A 16,581-nucleotide genomic window follows, 5' to 3' on the forward strand; every position below is an offset into this window, starting at 1 on the left:
AGCCAGATGGCCTACAGAAGCCCGACGGCCTACAGAAGCCAGATGGCCTACAGAAGCCAGACGGCCTACAGAAGCCAGATGGCCTACAGAAGCCAGACGGCCTACAGAAGCCAGACGGCCTACAGAAGTCAGACGGCCTACAGAAGCCAGACGGCCTACAGAAGCCAGATGGCCTACAGAAGCCAGATGGCCAACAGAAGAGAGATGGCCTAGAGAAGAGAGATGGCCTACAGAAGCCAGACGGCCTACAGAAGAGAGATGGCCTACAGAAGCCAGATGGCCTACAGAAGCCAGACGGCCTACAGAAGCCAGATGGTCTACAGAAGCCAGATGGCCTACAGAAGCCAGATGGCCTACAGAAGAGAGATGGCCTACAGAAGAGAGATGGCCTACAGAAGCCAGATGGCCTACAGAAGCCAGATGGCCTACAGAAGCCAGATGGCCTACAGAAGAGAGATGGCCTACAGAAGAGAGATGGCCTACAGAAGCCAGATGGCCTACAGAAGCCAGACGGCCTACAGAAGCCAGATGGCCTAGAAGCCAGTTGGCCTACAGAAGCCAGACGGCCTACAGAAGCCAGATGGCCTACAGAAGCCAGATGGCCTACAGAAGCCAGACGGCCTACAGAAGCCAGATGGCATACAGAAGCCAGATGGCCTACAGAAGCCAGACGGCCTACAGAAGCCAGATGGCCTACAGAAGCCAGATGGCCTACAGAAGCCAGATGGCCTACAGAAGCCAGACGGCCTACAGAAGCCAGATGGCCTACAGAAGCCAGATGGCCTACAGAAGCCAGACGGCCTACAGAAGCCAGATGGCCTACAGAAGCCAGATGGCCTACAGAAGCCAGATGGCCTACAGAAGAGAGATGGCCTACAGAAGAGAGATGGCCTACAGAAGCCAGATGGCCTACAGAAGCCAGATGGCCTACAGAAGCCAGATGGCCTACAGAAGAGAGATGGCCTACAGAAGCCAGATGGCCTACAGAAGCCAGATGGCCTACAGAAGCCAGATGGCCTACAGAAGAGAGATGGCCTACAGAAGCCAGATGGCCTACAGAAGCCAGATGGCCTACAGAAGCCAGACGGCCTACAGAAGCCAGATGGCCTACAGAAGAGAGATGGCCTACAGAAGCCAGATGGCCTACAGAAGCCCGACGGCCTACAGAAGCCAGATGGCCTACAGAAGCCAGACGGCCTACAGAAGCCAGATGGCCTACAGAAGCCAGACGGCCTACAGAAGCCAGACGGCCTACAGAAGTCAGACGGCCTACAGAAGCCAGACGGCCTACAGAAGCCAGATGGCCTACAGAAGCCAGATGGCCTACAGAAGCCAGATGGCCTACAGAAGAGAGATGGCCTACAGAAGCCAGATGGCCTACAGAAGCCAGATGGCCTACAGAAGCCAGACGGCCTACAGAAGCCAGACGGCCTACAGAAGAGAGATGGCCTACAGAAGCCAGATGGCCTACAGAAGCCAGACGGCCTACAGAAGCCAGATGGCCTACAGAAGCCAGATGGCCTACAGAAGCCAGATGGCCTACAGAAGCCAGATGGCCTACAGAAGAGAGATGGCCTACAGAAGAGAGATGGCCTACAGAAGCCAGATGGCCTACAGAAGCCAGATGGCCTACAGAAGCCAGATGGCCTACAGAAGCCAGATGGCCTACAGAAGAGAGATGGCCTACAGAAGAGAGATGGCCTACAGAAGCCAGATGGCCTACAGAAGCCAGACGGCCTACAGAAGCCAGATGGCCTAGAAGCCAGTTGGCCTACAGAAGCCAGACGGCCTACAGAAGCCAGACGGCCTACAGAAGCCAGATGGCCTACAGAAGCCAGATGGCCTACAGAAGCCAGACGGCCTACAGAAGCCAGATGGCATACAGAAGCCAGATGGCCTACAGAAGCCAGACGGCCTACAGAAGCCAGATGGCCTACAGAAGCCAGATGGCCTACAGAAGCCAGATGGCCTACAGAAGAGAGATGGCCTACAGAAGAGAGATGGCCTACAGAAGCCAGATGGCCTACAGAAGCCAGATGGCCTACAGAAGCCAGATGGCCTACAGAAGCCAGATGGCCTACAGAAGAGAGATGGCCTACAGAAGAGAGATGGCCTACAGAAGCCAGATGGCCTACAGAAGAGAGACGGCCTACAGAAGCCAGATGGCCTACAGAAGCCAGATGGCCTACAGAAGCCAGACGGCCTACACAAGCCAGACGGCCTACAGAAGCCAGATGGCCTACAGAAGCCAGATGGCCTACAGAAGCCAGATAGCCTACATAAGCCAGATGGCCTACAGAAGAGAGATGGCCTAGAGAAGAGAGATGACCTACAGAAGCCAGATGGCCTACAGAAGCCAGATGGCCTACAGAAGCCAGATGGCCTACAGAAGCCAGATGGCCTACAGAAGAGAGATGGCCTACAGAAGAGAGATGGCCTACAGAAGCCAGATGGCCTACAGAAGCCAGTAGGCCTACAGAAGCCAGATGGCCTACAGAAGCCAGATGGCCTACAGAAGCCAGACGGCCTACAGAAGCCAGATGGCCTGCAGAAGAGAGATGGCCTACAGAAGCCAGATGGCCTACAGAAGCCAGAGGGCCTACAGAAGCCAGATGGCCTACAGAAGCCAGATGGCCTACAGAAGCCAGATTGCCTACAGAAGAGAGATGGCCTACAGAAGCCAGATGGCCTACAGAAGCCAGATGGCCTACAGAAGCCAGATGGCCTACAGAAGCCAGATTGCCTACAGAAGAGAGATGGCCTACAGAAGCCAGATGGCCTACAGAAGCCAGATGGCCTACAGAAGCCAGATGGCCTACAGAAGAGAGATGGCCTACAGAAGAGAGATGGCCTACAGAAGCCAGATGGCCTACAGAAGCCAGATGGCCTACAGAAGCCAGATGGCCTACAGAAGCCAGATGGCCTACAGAAGCCATAAGGCCTACAGAAGCCAGATGGCCTACAGAAGAGAGATGGCCTACAGAAGCCCGACGGCCTACAGAAGCCAGATGGCCTACAGAAGCCAGACGGCCTACAGAAGCCAGACGGACTACAGAAGCCAGACGGCCTACAGAAGCCAGATGGCCTACAGAAGCCAGATGGCCTACAGAAGCCAGATGGCCTACAGAAGAGAGATGGCCTACAGAAGCCAGATGGCCTACAGAAGCCAGACGGCCTACAGAAGCCAGATGGCCTAGAAGCCAGTTGGCCTACAGAAGCCAGACGGCCTACAGAAGCCAGATGGCCTACAGAAGCCAGATGGCCTACAGAAGCCAGACGGCCTACAGAAGAGAGATGGCCTACAGAAGCCAGATGGCCTACAGAAGCCAGACGGCCTACAGAAGCCAGATGGCCTACAGAAGCCAGATGGCCTACAGAAGCCAGATGGCCTACAGAAGCCAGATGGCCTACAGAAGAGAGATGGCCTACAGAAGAGAGATGGCCTACAGAAGCCAGATGGCCTACAGAAGCCAGATGGCCTACAGAAGCCAGATGGCCTACAGAAGCCAGATGGCCTACAGAAGAGAGATGGCCTACAGAAGAGAGATGGCCTACAGAAGCCAGATGGCCTACAGAAGCCAGACGGCCTACAGAAGCCAGATGGCCTAGAAGCCAGTTGGCCTACAGAAGCCAGACGGCCTACAGAAGCCAGACGGCCTACAGAAGCCAGATGGCCTACAGAAGAGAGATGGCCTACAGAAGAGAGATGGCCTACAGAAGCCAGATGGCCTACAGAAGCCAGATGGCCTACAGAAGCCAGATGGCCTACAGAAGCCAGATGGCCTACAGAAGAGAGATGGCCTACAGAAGAGAGATGGCCTACAGAAGCCAGATGGCCTACAGAAGAGAGACGGCCTACAGAAGCCAGATGGCCTACAGAAGCCAGATGGCCTACAGAAGCCAGACGGCCTACACAAGCCAGACGGCCTACAGAAGCCAGATGGCCTACAGAAGCCAGATGGCCTACAGAAGCCAGATAGCCTACATAAGCCAGATGGCCTACAGAAGAGAGATGGCCTAGAGAAGAGAGATGACCTACAGAAGCCAGATGGCCTACAGAAGCCAGATGGCCTACAGAAGCCAGATGGCCTACAGAAGCCAGATGGCCTACAGAAGAGAGATGGCCTACAGAAGAGAGATGGCCTACAGAAGCCAGATGGCCTACAGAAGCCAGTAGGCCTACAGAAGCCAGATGGCCTACAGAAGCCAGATGGCCTACAGAAGCCAGACGGCCTACAGAAGCCAGATGGCCTGCAGAAGAGAGATGGCCTACAGAAGCCAGATGGCCTACAGAAGCCAGAGGGCCTACAGAAGCCAGATGGCCTACAGAAGCCAGATGGCCTACAGAAGCCAGATTGCCTACAGAAGAGAGATGGCCTACAGAAGCCAGATGGCCTACAGAAGCCAGATGGCCTACAGAAGCCAGATGGCCTACAGAAGCCAGATTGCCTACAGAAGAGAGATGGCCTACAGAAGCCAGATGGCCTACAGAAGCCAGATGGCCTACAGAAGCCAGATGGCCTACAGAAGAGAGATGGCCTACAGAAGAGAGATGGCCTACAGAAGCCAGATGGCCTACAGAAGCCAGATGGCCTACAGAAGCCAGATGGCCTACAGAAGCCAGATGGCCTACAGAAGCCATAAGGCCTACAGAAGCCAGATGGCCTACAGAAGAGAGATGGCCTACAGAAGCCCGACGGCCTACAGAAGCCAGATGGCCTACAGAAGCCAGACGGCCTACAGAAGCCAGACGGACTGCAGAAGCCAGACGGCCTACAGAAGCCAGATGGCCTACAGAAGCCAGATGGCCTACAGAAGCCAGATGGCCTACAGAAGAGATGGCCTACAGAAGCCAGATGGCCTACAGAAGCCAGACGGCCTACAGAAGCCAGATGGCCTAGAAGCCAGTTGGCCTACAGAAGCCAGATGGGCCTACAGAAGCCAGATGGCCTACAGACGGCCTAGAAGAGAGATGGCCTACAGAAGCCAGATGGCCTACAGAAGCCAGACAGGCCTACAGAAGCCAGATGGCCTACAGAAGCCAGATGGCCTACAGAAGCCAGATGGCCTACAGAAGAGAGATGGCCTACAGAAGAGCCAGATGGCCTACAGAAGCCAGATGGCCTACAGAAGCCAGATGGCCTACAGAAGCCAGATGGCCTACAGAAGCCAGATGGCCTACAGAAGAGAGATGGCCTACAGAAGCCAGATGGCCTACAGAAGCCAGATGGCCTACAGAAGCCAGATGGCCTACAGAAGAGATGGCCTACAGAAGCCAGATGGCCTACAGAAGCCAGACGGCCTACAGAAGCCAGATGGCCTAGACGGACGGCCTACAGAAGCCAGATGGCCTACAGAAGCCAGATGGCCTACAGAAGATGGCCAGAAGCCAGATGGCCTACAGAAGCCAGATGGCCTACAGAAGCCAGATGGCCTACAGAAGCCAGATGGCCTACAGAAGCCAGATGGCCTACAGAAGCCAGATGGCCTACAGAAGCCAGATGGCCTACAGAAGAGATGGCCAGATGGCCTACAGAAGAGATGGCCTACAGAAGCCAGATGGCCTACAGAAGCCAGATGGCCTACAGAAGCCAGATGGCCTACAGAAGCCAGATGGCCTACAGAAGCCAGATGGCCTACAGAAGAGAGATGGCCTACAGAAGCCAGATGGCCTACAGAAGCCAGATGGCCTACAGAAGCCAGATGGCCTACAGAAGCCAGATGGCCTACAGAAGCCAGATGGCCTACAGAAGCCAGATGGCCTACAGAAGCCAGATGGCCTACAGAAGCCAGATGGCCTACAGAAGAGAGATGGCCAGAAGAGAGATGGCCTACAGAAGCCAGATGGCCTACAGAAGCCAGATGGCCTACAGAAGCCAGATGGCCTACAGAAGCCAGATGGCCTACAGAAGAGAGATGGCCTACAGAAGAGACGGCCTACAGAAGCCAGATGGCCTACAGAAGCCAGATGGCCTACAGAAGCCAGATGGCCTACAGAAGCCAGAGCCAGAGATGGCCTAGAAGCCAGAGATGGCAGAAGCCAGATGGCCTACAGAAGAGAGATGGCCTACAGAAGCCAGATGGCCTACAGAAGCCAGATGGCCTACAGAAGCCAGATGGCCTACAGAAGCCAGATGGCCTACAGAAGAGAGATGGCCTACAGAAGCCAGATGGCCTCAGAAGCCAGATGGCCTACAGAAGCCAGATGGCCTACAGAAGAGAGATGGCCTACAGAAGAGAGATGGCCTACAGAAGCCAGATGGCCTACAGAAGCCAGATGGCCTACAGAAGCCAGATGGCCTACAGAAGCCAGATGGCCTACAGAAGCCATAAGGCCTACAGAAGCCAGATGGCCTACAGAAGAGAGATGGCCTACAGAAGCCCGACGGCCTACAGAAGCCAGATGGCCTACAGAAGCCAGACGGCCTACAGAAGCCAGACGGACTACAGAAGCCAGACGGCCTACAGAAGCCAGATGGCCTACAGAAGCCAGATGGCCTACAGAAGCCAGATGGCCTACAGAAGAGAGATGGCCTACAGAAGCCAGATGGCCTACAGAAGCCAGACGGCCTACAGAAGCCAGATGGCCTAGAAGCCAGTTGGCCTACAGAAGCCAGACGGCCTACAGAAGCCAGATGGCCTACAGAAGCCAGATGGCCTACAGAAGCCAGACGGCCTACAGAAGCCAGATGGCATACAGAAGCCAGATGGCCTACAGAAGCCAGACGGCCTACAGAAGCCAGATGGCCTACAGAAGCCAGATGGCCTACAGAAGCCAGATGGCCTACAGAAGAGAGATGGCCTACAGAAGAGAGATGGCCTACAGAAGCCAGATGGCCTACAGAAGCCAGATGGCCTACAGAAGCCAGATGGCCTACAGAAGCCAGATGGCCTACAGAAGAGAGATGGCCTACAGAAGAGAGATGGCCTACAGAAGCCAGATGGCCTACAGAAGAGAGACGGCCTACAAAAGCCAGATGGCCTACAGAAGCCAGATGGCCTACAGAAGCCAGACGGCCTACACAAGCCAGACGGCCTACAGAAGCCAGATGGCCTACAGAAGCCAGATGGCCTACAGAAGCCAGACGGCCTACACAAGCCAGACGGCCTACAGAAGCCAGATGGCCTACAGAAGCCAGATGGCCTACAGAAGCCAGATAGCCTACATAAGCCAGATGGCCTACAGAAGAGAGATGGCCTAGAGAAGAGAGATGACCTACAGAAGCCAGATGGCCTACAGAAGCCAGATGGCCTACAGAAGCCAGATGGCCTACAGAAGCCAGATGGCCTACAGAAGAGAGATGGCCTACAGAAGAGAGATGGCCTACAGAAGCCAGATGGCCTACAGAAGCCAGACGGCCTACAGAAGCCAGATGGCCTACAGAAGCCAGATGGCCTACAGAAGCCAGACGGCCTACAGAAGCCAGATGGCCTGCAGAAGAGAGATGGCCTACAGAAGCCAGATGGCCTACAGAAGCCAGAGGGCCTACAGAAGCCAGATGGCCTACAGAAGCCAGATGGCCTACAGAAGCCAGATTGCCTACAGAAGAGAGATGGCCTACAGAAGCCAGATGGCCTACAGAAGCCAGATGGCCTACAGAAGCCAGATGGCCTACAGAAGCCAGATTGCCTACAGAAGAGAGATGGCCTACAGAAGCCAGATGGCCTACAGAAGCCAGATGGCCTACAGAAGCCAGATGGCCTACAGAAGCCAGATGGCCTACAGAAGAGAGATGGCCTACAGAAGAGAGATGGCCTACAGAAGCCAGATGGCCTACAGAAGCCAGATGGCCTACAGAAGCCAGATGGCCTACAGAAGCCAGATGGCCTACAGAAGCCATAAGGCCTACAGAAGCCAGATGGCCTACAGAAGAGAGATGGCCTACAGAAGCCCGACGGCCTACAGAAGCCAGATGGCCTACAGAAGCCAGACGGCCTACAGAAGCCAGACGGACTACAGAAGCCAGACGGCCTACAGAAGCCAGATGGCCTACAGAAGCCAGATGGCCTACAGAAGCCAGATGGCCTACAGAAGAGAGATGGCCTACAGAAGCCAGATGGCCTACAGAAGCCAGACGGCCTACAGAAGCCAGATGGCCTACAGAAGAGAGATGGCCTACAGAAGAGAGATGGCCTACAGAAGCCAGATGGCCTACAGAAGCCAGACGGTCTACAGAAGCCAGATGGCCTACAGAAGCCAGATGGCCTACAGAAGCCAGATGGCCTACAGAAGAGAGATGGCCTAGAGACGAGAGATGGCCTACAGAAGCCAGATGGCCTACAGAAGCCAGATGGCCTACAGAAGCCAGACGGCCTACAGAAGCCAGATGGCCTACAGAAGCCAGATGGCCTACAGAAGAGAGATGGCCTACAGAAGCCAGATGGCCAACAGAAGCTAGACGGCCTACAGAAGCCAGATGGCCTACAGAAGCCAGATGGCCTACAGAAGCCAGACGGCCTACAGAAGCCAGATGGCCTACAGAAGAGAGATGGCCTACAGAAGCCAGATGGCCTACAGAAGCCAGATGGCCTACAGAAGAGAGATGGCCTACAGAAGAGAGATGGCCTACAGAAGCCAGATGGCCTACAGAAGCCAGATGGCCTACAGAAGAGAGATGGCCTACAGAAGAGAGATGGCCTACAGAAGCCAGATGGCCTACAGAAGCCAGATGGCCTACAGAAGCCAGATGGCCTACAGAAGAGAGATGGCCTACAGAAGCCAGATGGCCTACAGAAGCCCGACGGCCTACAGAAGCCAGATGGCCTACAGAAGCCAGACGGCCTACAGAAGCCAGATGGCCTACAGAAGCCAGACGGCCTACAGAAGCCAGACGGCCTACAGAAGTCAGACGGCCTACAGAAGCCAGACGGCCTACAGAAGCCAGATGGCCTACAGAAGCCAGATGGCCAACAGAAGAGAGATGGCCTAGAGAAGAGAGATGGCCTACAGAAGCCAGATGGCCTACAGAAGCCAGATGGCCTACAGAAGCCAGACGGCCTACAGAAGCCAGACGGCCTACAGAAGAGAGATGGCCTACAGAAGCCAGATGGCCTACAGAAGCCAGACGGCCTACAGAAGCCAGATGGCCTACAGAAGCCAGATGGCCTACAGAAGCCAGATGGCCTACAGAAGAGAGATGGCCTACAGAAGAGAGATGGCCTACAGAAGCCAGATGGCCTACAGAAGCCAGATGGCCTACAGAAGCCAGATGGCCTACAGAAGAGAGATGGCCTACAGAAGAGAGATGGCCTACAGAAGCCAGATGGCCTACAGAAGCCAGACGGCCTACAGAAGCCAGATGGCCTAGAAGCCAGTTGGCCTACAGAAGCCAGACGGCCTACAGAAGCCAGATGGCCTACAGAAGCCAGATGGCCTACAGAAGCCAGACAGCCTACAGAAGCCAGATGGCATACAGAAGCCAGATGGCCTACAGAAGCCAGACGGCCTACAGAAGCCAGATGGCCTACAGAAGCCAGATGGCCTACAGAAGCCAGATGGCCTACAGAAGCCAGACGGCCTACAGAAGCCAGATGGCCTACAGAAGCCAGATGGCCTACAGAAGCCAGATGGCCTACAGAAGCCAGACGGCCTACAGAAGCCAGATGGCCTACAGAAGCCAGATGGCCTACAGAAGCCAGATGGCCTACAGAAGAGAGAGATGGCCTACAGAAGAGAGATGGCCTACAGAAGCCAGATGGCCTACAGAAGCCAGATGGCCTACAGAAGCCAGATGGCCTACAGAAGCCAGATGGCCTACAGAAGAGAGATGGCCTACAGAAGAGAGATGGCCTACAGAAGAGCCAGATGGCCTACAGAAGCCAGATGGCCTACAGAAGCCAGATGGCCTACAGAAGCCAGATGGCCTACAGAAGAGAGATGGCCTACAGAAGCCAGATGGCCTACAGAAGCCCGACGGCCTACAGAAGCCAGATGGCCTACAGAAGCCAGACGGCCTACAGAAGCCAGATGGCCTACAGAAGCCAGACGGCCTACAGAAGCCAGACGGCCTACAGAAGTCAGACGGCCTACAGAAGCCAGACGGCCTACAGAAACCAGATGGCCTACAGAAGCCAGACGGCCTACAGAAGCCAGATGGCCTACAGAAGAGAGATGGCCTACAGAAGCCAGATGGCCTACAGAAGCCAGATGGCCTACAGAAGCCAGACGGCCTACAGAAGCCAGACGGCCTACAGAAGAGAGATGGCCTACAGAAGCCAGATGGCCTACAGAAGCCAGACGGCCTACAGAAGCCAGATGGCCTACAGAAGCCAGATGGCCTACAGAAGCCAGATGGCCTACAGAAGCCAGATGGCCTACAGAAGAGAGATGGCCTACAGAAGAGAGATGGCCTACAGAAGCCAGATGGCCTACAGAAGCCAGATGGCCTACAGAAGCCAGATGGCCTACAGAAGCCAGATGGCCTACAGAAGAGAGATGGCCTACAGAAGAGAGATGGCCTACAGAAGCCAGATGGCCTACAGAAGCCAGACGGCCTACAGAAGCCAGATGGCCTAGAAGCCAGTTGGCCTACAGAAGCCAGACGGCCTACAGAAGCCAGATGGCCTACAGAAGCCAGATGGCCTACAGAAGCCAGACGGCCTACAGAAGCCAGATGGCATACAGAAGCCAGATGGCCTACAGAAGCCAGACGGCCTACAGAAGCCAGATGGCCTACAGAAGCCAGATGGCCTACAGAAGAGAGATGGCCTACAGAAGCCAGATGGCCTACAGAAGCCAGATGGCCTACAGAAGCCAGATGGCCTACAGAAGCCAGATGGCCTACAGAAGAGAGATGGCCTACAGAAGAGAGATGGCCTACAGAAGCCAGATGGCCTACAGAAGCCAGATGGCCTACAGAAGCCAGATGGCCTACAGAAGCCAGATGGCCTACAGAAGCCAGACGGCCTACAGAAGCCAGATGGCCTACAGAAGCCAGATGGCCTACAGAAGCCAGACGGCCTACAGAAGCCAGACGGCCTACAGAAGCCAGATGGCATACAGAAGCCAGATGGCCTACAGACATCAACGACCTTGATAGACAGATGTGAGCGGTGGTTCTCAATGAGAAGGATCACTTTACTTTCCAGGCTGACCTTGGTACGCTTGGGCGAAGTGTTCAAGGAAAATGAGGAAGTCTCCTGCATCCAGCTGGATCCATTTCTACTTCCAACACATTCAATTGCTCCGTCCTATACAAAGCGGTCGTGGTATCTTTTGCGTGGGGAAAACAAAAGTTGAGGGGGATTGAATTTCCTAATTGTATTTATAGCACATTATAATTGGTTTTCCAGCTTCAGGTAAGGCGACACAAGTGGCACAAGTTGATTTGCAATGACTCCAGTGTTATTGTAATTTCAACGTATTTATTGTATCCAAATGGTAGTCTACATTGGCATATATATTAATAGGTTTACTTGATGGTCAACAGAGGCAACGGTATAATTTCTCCACATTTAGCTTTAATGTCAGGTTCATTGAGGACGTTTCCCCACATAAAGAACCACAAGAAGGAGATGCTCCATTTCAGATGTCCACTCTGGACGTTTCCCCCCATTTAAAGAACCACAAGAAGGAGATGCTCCATTTCAGATGTCCACTCTGGATGTTTCCCCACATAAAGAACCACAAGAAGGAGATGCTCCATTTCAGATGTCCACTCTGGACATTTCCCCCCATTTAAAGAACCACAAGAAGGAGATGCTCCATTTCAGGTGTCCACTCTGGACGTTTCCCCCACAAGAAGGAGATCCATGACCTCCATTTCAGATGTCCACTCTGGATGTTTCCCCCAAAAGAAGGAGATCCATGACCTCCATTTCAGGTGTCCACTCTGGACGTTTCCCCCACAAGAAGGAGATCCATGACCTCCATTTCAGATGTCCACTCTGGATGTTTCCCCCAAAAGAAGGAGATCCATGACCTCCATTTCAGGTGTCCACTCTGGCAGCCCTCCGACACCCAGGAACTAAGCTTGCTACTGTTTTCTTTAAAGCAGTCAACATTAAAATGCAGTTTAAACCACCTCTGAGCGGGATTCATATAATGCGCTCTAGTGCACCAAAGTCGTCTCCCAGTGCCTCCATGATTTATTGATGTGCATCCGTTCCAGCGGTATTATTAATATGTTTTATGGGGGGAAAAAGGGTATAAATAGGTGTCTCTGTAGTGACAATCTAAAATAGCCTGCAACTGGTAAACAGGTGTCACAACGTGGGTGTCTCCTCTCACTCACGTCACTCAAGCCAATAACTGTAGTGCTCTACTAACACACGCGCACGCACGCACGCACACACGCACGCACGCACACACACATTTTTAAAAACAATGTATTATTAGCAAACTAGCTAGTGTGCAGGCTAATTCAAATGAGCTGCTAACGTAGCCAGCTAGCCAACTTCGCATACTGTGTAGATAGCTAGCTAAGTGAATTAAATAATCACCAGCTACCTAACTTCAAATTAACTAGCTCTCTTGATGTATTTATCACTATAAAAAAACAACTCCAAATGCATTTGTAGGGAGCTAGCTAACGGCCATGGAGGAGGGTGAAAGGATAGCAGCCCCAACTGTCAGTGAGAGAGGAGGCTATTCCGGATAGAGCAGGTACTTTGTGTAGTTCCTGTTCCTAGAACTGAGGACGGAGATAATAGAAGTGAGGACAGAGATAATATAATATTTAGTGCTAGTCTAATTTGAGCTTAATGAAGTCTGTTTCTTGTGAGGTTTTCTGTCCTCAGATAAAGAGCTCTATGAAAGCCAGTCTACATATGAAGAGGTCCCAATGAAGAGCAGTGGTTCTCAGTCCTGGGAACTCAAAGAGGCACATTGTTGTTTTTTTTCTCAGCACTGCACAGCTGATTCAAATGATCAACTCATCATCAAGCTTCAAGTGGTATTTCTGTATTCATTTGTGATGCTGTCCTTGATATGATCCTGTTATTGTCACATGCTACACATTAACATATGTGTGTGCCCATGCATCTATCACTCCAATGTTGTCATGATTTGTTATCAGGGATATTATACTTTAGTAATATACAATGACCTGGTGATGTAACAGTCTAATAATGAAATTGTCTTCCATATTCCTATAGATGCCTTGTAGCTGGAGATTCCTTCAAAACGATGGCCTACAGTTACCGTGTAGGGCACTGCAAGGTTGGGTGACCAGGGCCATCTGGGACTGTCTCCCGGAGGAAATCAGGCGTGTGAAGGTTACCTGTGTCCTGCATAACCTCCTGAGGATGGACACAAGGACCAGGAGGGGATCTGCAGCTTACCGCCGTGTCCCAGAGGAGGAGTCTGCTGCTCTGCAGGAGGGGTTCTGCAGCTCACCGCCATGTCCCAGAGGAGGAGTCTGCTGCTCTGCAGGAGGGGATCTACAGCTCACCGCCGTGTCCCAGAGGAGGAGTCTGCTGCTCTGCAGGAGGGGATCTACAGCTCACCGCCATGTCCCAGAGGAGGAGTCTGCTGCTCTGCAGGAGGGGTTCTGCAGCTCACCGCCATGTCCCAGAGGAGGAGTCTGCTGCTCTGCAGGATGTTTCAAGGATGGGGTCCTACAACGCAGCAAGAGAGGCAATCCGTGTGCAGGAGATCTTCACCTCCTACTTATTCGAAGAGGGTGCTGTTCCCTGACAACACCATAGACTACACTATGGACAACCAAAGGCTCTTTTAAGAGGGTGCTGTTCCCTGGCAACACCATAGACTACACTATGGACAACCAAAGGCTCTTTTAAGAGGGTGCTGTTCCCTGGCAACACCATAGACTACACTATGGACAACCAAAGGCTCTTTTAAGAGGGTGCTGTTCCCTGACAACACCATAGACTACACTATGGACAACCAAAGGCTCTTTTAAGAGGGTGCTGTTCCCTGACAACACCATAGACTACACTATGGACAACCAAAGGCTCTTTTAAGAGGGTGCTGTTCCCTGGCAACACCATAGACTACACTATGGACAACCAAAGGCTCTTTTAAGAGGGTGCTGTTCCCTGGCAACACCATAGACTACACTTTGGACAACCAAAGGCTCTTTTAAAAGGGTGCTGTTCCCTGGCAACACCATAGACTACACTATGGACAACCAAAGGCTCTTTTAAGAGGGTGCTGTTCCCTGGCAACACCATAGACTACACTATGGACAACCAAAGGCTCTTTTAAGAGGGTGCTGTTCCCTGGCAACACCATAGACTACACTATGGACAACCAAAGGCTCTTTTAAGAGGGTGCTGTTCCCTGGCAACACCATAGACTACACTATGGACAACCAAAGGCTCTTTTAAGAGGGTGCTGTTCCCTGGCAACACCATAGACTACACTATGGACAACCAAAGGCTCTTTTAAGAGGGTGCTGTTCCCTGGCAACACCATAGACTACACTATGGACAACCAAAGGCTTTTTCAAGAGGGTGCTGTTCCCTGGCAACACCATAGACTACACTATGGACAACCAAAGGTTGTTCCTAGGCCGTCATTGTAAATAAGAATTTGTTCTTAACTGACATATCTAGTTAAATCAAATGTAAAAAATGTTTGTACCATGTTTTGTGCTGCTATCATGTTGTATTGCTACCATATTGTTGTCATGTTGTGTTGCTACCATGCTGTGTTGTCATGTGTTGCTGCCTTGCTATGTTGTTGTCTTAGGTCTCTCTTTATGTAGTGTTGTGTTGTCTCTCTTGTCGTGATGTGTGTTTTGCCCTAAGAGGCATATTGTTTATTTATTTTTTATTTTTTTTCCAGGCCCCCGTCCCCCGCAAGAGGCCTTTTGGCAGGCATTCATTGTAAATAAGAACTTGTTCTTAACTGACTTGCCTAGTTAAATAAAGATGAAATACGACAAACAACAAAAATATGAATTACAACTCACTCCGCTAGTTATATCATGTTTCCAGTCTATTGCATAGTTACAATGTGTCATCATTGATGTCCCAGGAGCAGGAGTGGTCATAATTGTAATACATACATGCAGACACAGCATCATTCAGACAAAGGAGTTTGATACACCTGGTATTGCATATGTCTGAAAAATAATGTCTCAGAGATTCATACCTGGTAGAGTACATGATCAGTTAATTTATTCAATGTACAGGCTACAATATGGGGGTATCATGCATGTAATAACTACAGTACATGTGTATATAGGACTTGCATCCTTGGCACAATAAAGTTATCATATTCTCCTCAATCCATAGGCTTTATTAATGCCATTCAGACTTGAAGTTGATACAACAACTATGATAGCTGAGGTTCATAGATTGGTATGAATATTAGCTCAGAACCTAACGTTTTAGGATACATATATAGATCGGCTACATAGCTAACAACACATCCATAGGCTGGTATTTTATCCTCCACTGAACAATAAGCAAGACAATAGTTAGCTAGCTACAAGACAATAGTTAGCTAGCTACAAGACAATAGTTAGCTAGCTACAAGACAATAGTTAGCTAGCTACAAGACAATAGTTAGCTAGCTACAAGACAATAGTTAGCTAGCTACAAGACAATAGTAGCTAGTTAGCTAGCTACAAGACAATAGTTCGCTAGCTACAAGACAATAGTTAGCTAGCTACAAGACAATAGTTCGCTAGCTACAAGACAATAGTTAGCTAGCTACAAGACAATAGTTAGCTAGCTACAAGACAATAGTTAGCTAGCTACGTTACTTCAGCTGTATTGCCCGGCAAATATAAGCAAGCCAAGCTTACCAAATTGTACATTCAATTTGCAGTAAATGCTTTAGCTAGCTAGATTCCTTACATCCACTGTTTCACAAGACAACAGAATGGTTTGCTGGTTGTTTCAGGAGTCCCTGAAATGTTAAACAACCATAATTGCAATTTCATACTTTTGTCACAACAAGCTGGCTAATGTTAACCCTGTCAGCTAGCTTAATAAATATCCACTTTTGTAAATTAACTTCATGCAAAATCGTTTGTCTCTACATTAACTAACATTTCCCTTCAACTGTACAAAGAAAAAAGAATGTCTGAAGAAAGTCTCCAGTCTTGGGTCGAATAGCATCAAATCCATCTGGGGAACCACTCGATATGATTGGTCATCGCGCATCGGTTGCTACTGGCGATTTGCATAAAGTTGGGAAATGTTTTCACTGCCTCCCACGCCAAGTTTGCGCTGCCCAGCGGCTACTTTTTCTTTGCGTCAGTGTTTCACTGCCTTGCGTGTACAGGGGTCATTAGAAATAGCCCAAAAAACCCTGCAACCCCAATACATTTTCACCTGTGACATCATTTTCAACATAGTCCAAATTGTACTGGGAGGCGGGACAGACAGAAGACTTCGTTTCATCGCTCGCTTTGTAACTGACAGGTGCCCTATCCTGTCAATAGATCACTTGAAGATGCATATCGTTCATTCTAGCGGGAGACTAAAACTTTTCTAATGAAAAGTAGCTAATATGAAGTAGAAACTGAAACCAACTGATAGTAGCACTGCACTGCAGGGGGAAATTACACTGTAGCCCACAGATGACCTATCACTGCTCAAACTCCAGGAATGATTGTACAGACGAAGGGAGACACACACACGCGAACAGACACACATACGCGCAGG

Source organism: Oncorhynchus nerka, linkage group LG24, assembly GCF_034236695.1.
Source record: "Oncorhynchus nerka isolate Pitt River linkage group LG24, Oner_Uvic_2.0, whole genome shotgun sequence".
Lineage (NCBI taxonomy): Eukaryota > Metazoa > Chordata > Actinopteri > Salmoniformes > Salmonidae > Oncorhynchus > Oncorhynchus nerka.